Raw genomic sequence first — 6,000 nt, 5'->3', positions numbered from 1 at the left:
AATTGATTCATGTACCATATTATTGAAAAATAATGGGGACATGAAGAGCATAACTTTTCAGAAGCACTAGCACAGCAGATTATGTCAATGGGAACTCCTGTTAATCATCAGCCTCGCTGATGGCTGAGCCCCAAATTTTATCTTTATGCCAGAATTTTATGTTTTCGAGGCTGCAGATTAGAAAACTTAAATGACAAACACTCCGAAGAATGACTCAGAAGCAACCCTACCCCAGATGCAATCGAAATGCAGCTGACCATGGTCAGCACAAATTGAAGCATGTATATGCACACACGTATATTTATGCACATATATATGTGCATGTATGTGCTTGTGTGTGTATATCTGCATGTGTAGATATGTATATGTGTGTAGATATGATGTATCAATGTAAAAGATGTATTTATAGTCTTCATGCTGCTGAATGTGTCACTTTACAATTCATAAATACTTAGTTTTCTTGCAGTACTGCAATATAAATACTGATCAGGGTTTTACTTCAGGCATCTTTTTCAACATGGAACTCCCCTGATGTATTTTTTATTATTATTATTATTCCATATAATACTGTGCTGTAATAATACGAGGAATATTTAGTCTGATATTTAACAGTGGAATAGCAACATGAGATTCAGCTTATCTTCATCTATATAAGTTATTTTGTAAATTATCTGTAACATAATTTACTTATATATTGCTGTCATTGCTTGGATGAGACTGTGGCTTCATTTCTCACTGCAGCTTCATTTATGTTATTTCAATGGTTTTTCCACATCATTGCACTTTAATACAACCCATTTCACTATTCCCTTTTTTTACTGATGTTGTGAATTAGAAGTTCAAAGTCAGAGGTCTCTACTGTAATTAATTTGAATAAATTTCAGCGCTTCTTGCTGAATACCTTTATATAGACATGCTCTGGGGTTTATTTTATTTTGACTGTTTATTCACAGTCTTGAAAGGTTTTTATGGGTATTAAAACATATTAAAACAGAGAGAGGTTCTAGGATTTGGAGCAGAAAACCAGGTCTGTGTATTCAAATCCTCAGCCTGCTTGTTCTTGCACCATCTCAGAAAAACACCATCTCACCTTTATGGTCATGTCTCATTTAGAATCCATGTGCCTGGCACGAGGGAATTAAAGCCTGTCTGCAGGCTGAGGATAAAAAAATAAAGCCAGTGCCAGGTAATTGCATTGATTCCCTTTTCCCCATATACCCTTTTCTGAAAGAAAGCACATCATTGTTGGGTTTTCCTGAAGAAAGCTGTGTATCCATGGAACCTGTGGCATTAGCAGAGCAAGTCAGAGATCTGCATCTAGCCACAGCTGGATGAAAAACAAGACACCACGTTCACCATTTTTGCATCTGAATAGGAACATGCTTGCACATTCAGCTGTTGACTTTAAGGACCGTCATGCCACGCCAGGTGAATTTCATACTGGAGTGATTTGGGCTGAGCTGTTGGCCATGTGCATTACAGGATCCATTACAGCGTTGCTGAGACATGATTACTTTTTGTTTACTCTTGATCTTGTCATCATAACAGCTCCCTCTGTAATAGGTAGTCCTACTTTTCTGAGCAAAAGAAAGGAGCAAAAGGATCTTTTTGAGTACATCCACATTATACTTGTTAAAGCAAAAGAATGAAAGAATTCCAGCCCAAATGTAAAGATGTAAAAATGTAAAGATGCAAAAATGTAAAGATGCTTAAATGTTCTACCTTAGTAAAGAGTAAAAGCAAAGGGTTTTCTATATAAAAACCTAGTAATGATTTGTTTCTTAGATCACTGTCTTAAAGTTCAGCCACAAACTGTTTCATAGATACAAGAAACAGTTTGCTAGTTGGAATATAAAACATTTTCTCCATCCTGCACAGATGTCATTGTCATTGAGCAAAACTGAGGAAGCTGTACCATAACTCAAAATGTCAGGAGCTTCCCCTTCCCATTCTCAGTGATATGCTAGATGTTACTATGAACTCCACTGTGAAGGTTGGAGTGTCCACACAAGTCCCCAGAATTAGCAGCCTCCCTTGATGTGTTTGGCAAAAAAACCCTAGATCTGCCTGGTATAATGAAGCAACCCAAATTCAGGGTTATTCAGGTAAATTCAGGTTAAAATAATCAAGTCCCTTAATTAAGGACGTAGGAATAGAAGAGAGAAATTCTGTTGTTCCCTAAGACTTTGTGTAAACTGTGTTTAGAGAGTGTATCACCAAAAGAAGACATTTAACTACTGAAGTGCATTCTCTGGGTATTCATTTGAAAGGAAGTGATTTTTTTTTTTATTTATTCCCCATCCATTGACAGGACAGCGAGGTCCCCAGCTACATTTAAAAGACTGGATTTGCTAATGGTGCTGTTGTAGCTGTGATGGCCTCAGTCAAGTAAAGGTTTGTAGCAGTTAGTACCTCTCATTACCAACTGAGATATGTAGCATTAAACAGACAAACTTTGGAGCACACTGCCTTTATTCTCTTTTTCTTCCTTTATTCTTACTGTATTTTCAGATATCCTTCTCAAGCAGTGAAAGAACAGAAAGAAATAACCACACCAAAATTAAAAACCACAAGCTTGTATTCAGAGCTTGTTGCCAAAAAAAAGGTTTTCCCATCTTCCCTTTCCTCTTGATGACAATAATTGGGGTACAGAATGCTGTCAAACAGGTAGGTAGTTTTTGCCCAGAACATGGTTTTACTTTGAGGTCTAAATCTCAAATCATTTGCTTTAAAGCATAATACTCATACATTTATAGATTACTATAACAGAAATTATTAACTTGCTCAAAGTCTTTGCTTTTACTCAGTCTGATAAATGACTGATGGCAAGCTGCTATTGTAAATTCAAGAAACAGGGTATTCCTAAAGCTTTCTTACCTAGATAATAGTTTCATCTGCTTACTCAAATGATCCCTGATAGCCTCTTCAAAATGGAATATTGATTTGTTTCTTAAAATTCTCTCCTGACAAGAAAGCTCATGTTGAAATGACCAGTGACTTGTTGGATCAGATCAAACTGTCCAGTTCCCAATAACTTCCATACATATCTTATCTTCAACCTAAAACATGAATCTAAAACCAAGAAAATTGTAAGAGCACTTATTTTTAAAATGTCAGCAGAAAACAAAGCAAATATAAAGGACATGTTCTGAGACATCATCATATCTTCAGGCTCCTTTTTCTGCTTTAGATTTTATTTCGTAGTATTAATATTTTTAATTTAATTTTCACTTTTTAAATTCATTTTTTTCATATAATTTAATTTCATTTAATTTTTAAACTTTCTTACTTTTTTAAATTAAAAAAAAAAAAACTTTGGCACATCAAAAGGTGTCCTGAATCATATTTTCTAAAGAACTCCTCCCACACTTATTCTAGTAGCACCCATGAGGCAGCAGAGGTACATGTTTGCATTTATATATATTAATTTTTAATTGAGCAGCAGTTCATTTTTCTTGGAATTGCTCAGAAAACATAAGCCAAAGCTGAAGTCTGCACTGGCAAGGAGATTTATAGAGCAGAACTCCAGGGAAAATCTCATCAACTAGAGCAAGACCACACAAGAAGGAAAACAAAGTAACACATAGGGATCTTCTGGGGAAGAAAAGCAAACTGTTTGCTCCTCTGGCTGGTGACATGCTTTAACCCCAAACAGAACATGACCAAGCAGCTGTTCACTCCGTCCCACCCAGTGGGCTGAGGAGGAGAACCAGGAACAGGAAAGTAAAACTCATGGGTTGAGATAAGAACACTTTAATAACTGGAACAAAGTAAAATATAGTAATACTAATGATAATAAATTAATGATACCACTACTAGTAGGAGAGAGAAAAACAAACAAACAAACAAACAAATATATAAAGGACGAGTAAGGACTATACAATTGCTCAGCACCTGATGACCAGTGCCCAGCCCAGACGTGAGCAGCAATCATCCCTTTCCAGTTTATATACTGGGCATGACTTCTAAGAAAGGAATATCCCTTGGCAAGTTTTGGTCATCTGTCCTGACCATATTCCCTCATGCCTTCTGGTGAATCTCCTCACTGGCAGAGCATGAAACTCAAAGTCCCTTACTTAGGGTAAGCACTACAGAGCCACAGCCAAGACATCAGTGTGTTATTATTCTCATACTGAATCCAAAATCTCAGCATTGCACTGCAGAAGAAAATATGTCTGTGCCAGCTGTAATCAGAACAGTATCCAACGCATTCCATGCCATTTGTGTCATGCCAGGTCCCACACCTCCAAATACCCCATCACCTTTTCCATCTTTTGATGGATATACACACAAATACCATTCTCTAAGTCTATAGGCCATCATTATAAAAGTCCACAGAATTAATTCAATCCATTACCTCAGTCCTCATCTTTCATAATTTTTCAGTGCAGGAAAGATGGCACATAGTGTTGGATTGTTGCATAATGAAACCAGATCTGATTCCATCATCACTGTGCCACCATCAGTTGCATGATGTGAAGAGGGGACCCTTCCTTCAAACATTCAATGCACCCCGAATAACCAGGGTGCCAGGAGGAGCTGTGCTTCAGTGCCAGCCTTTTCCAAAGCCACTTGAACACCCTTCACAAGCTGCTGGTAGCTCTTTATCAATAACAGTATAGTGGGCTTTTAACCCTCTGGAGTCACTGTGACTCCATATGGGTCAATCTTGAGTCTCCCCTGGTGCTTTTTGCCAGAGGCTCCAGGTAGGACTGTCTCCCTTTCTGTGGAGTAAAGCACATTCCTTATATCTTGCCCTGGTCAGACTGGCGCAAGGGCTACAGCATGAATATCTCTTGCCTGACTTGCCCAAAGGCTTGTTGCTTGGGGCCCCAGTTAAAGTCATTCTCCCTGGACACTTGAGAGGGCTGACAATCAGACTGCAGTTTGGAATGTGCATTCTCCAGATACCTGCAGCACCTAAGAAAGCTTCTATTTCTTCCTTGTTAGTTGGTGGAGGCATTGCTGTTATTTTATTATCACATCCACTGGGATGTGGCAACACCCTTCTCACTGCTGTATTCCCTAAAGCTGCATCTCCTGTGCAGGTCCCTTTGACCTGTACTTTTTTTTATGGAAAAACTGTCATTCAGAACAACTTAGACTATTTTCTTCCTTTTCTCAAAAACTTCTGCTGTATTGCCCCACATAATGACATCATCAATGTATCGCAGGTGTTCTGGAGCTTCACCCTCTTCCACTGCCTCTGGATCCATCCATTGCAGATGGTGGGGCTGTGCTTCCACCCCTGGGATATTAAATTTCAGGTGTGCTGGGCATTCCTCCAAGTGAAGTCAACTGGAGTGTGAACAGCCCTGATGCTCTTTTACAGAATTTGAGCAGCTTCAGAGCCTGTTGCTGGAATTTGAATCTGTTTCCTCCTCCTTCGAGTAGCAATGCTCGTCACGGGGAGTTGGGCTAGATGCAATTATTATTAGTTCCCAGTAGATGGCTCCTGAAATACAAAGGCAAGCGATGTTGAGAACACACCGGGTTAGTTTCGAAGACAGAGGTTCTTATCAGATCAAAAACCGATAGGAGGAAGTACAACAGAACCCGGGCCTCTAAAGGGACAGACACCAAAACAGCATCGATGCTGCAAGTAAGGTATTACATAACACATCCCTGAGACAACCACTCTGGTGGCAAATAAATCAACATTGTGACCCGTGACTATTAAACCAACACAATGAAGACTTATAACAAACTTGTCTTTATACTCTCTGGTCAGATCAGTTATCATCTCAACTTTCCAGGCCCTCTGCTGAGCACTAAGGGGACTGTCATGGCTTAATCCCAGACACCAACCAGGCAGCCACTTGCTCAATGCCAACCTCCCCACAGGAAGAGAAGAATCAGGAAACATGGGTTGAAATAAAAATAGCATAATAATTGAAGCAAAATAACATATAATAATATTAAGAATATTGATGCAATAATATTATTAGTATAAAAAGCAGAGACAGAGAGGGAGAGAGAGAGAGAGAGAGAGAGAAAGCT

The sequence above is a fragment of the Cinclus cinclus genome, chromosome 2 (assembly GCF_963662255.1).
Source record: "Cinclus cinclus chromosome 2, bCinCin1.1, whole genome shotgun sequence".
NCBI lineage: Eukaryota > Metazoa > Chordata > Aves > Passeriformes > Cinclidae > Cinclus > Cinclus cinclus.
The sequence above is the reverse complement of the archived record's forward strand: the minus strand, read 5'-3'. Positions refer to the sequence as shown.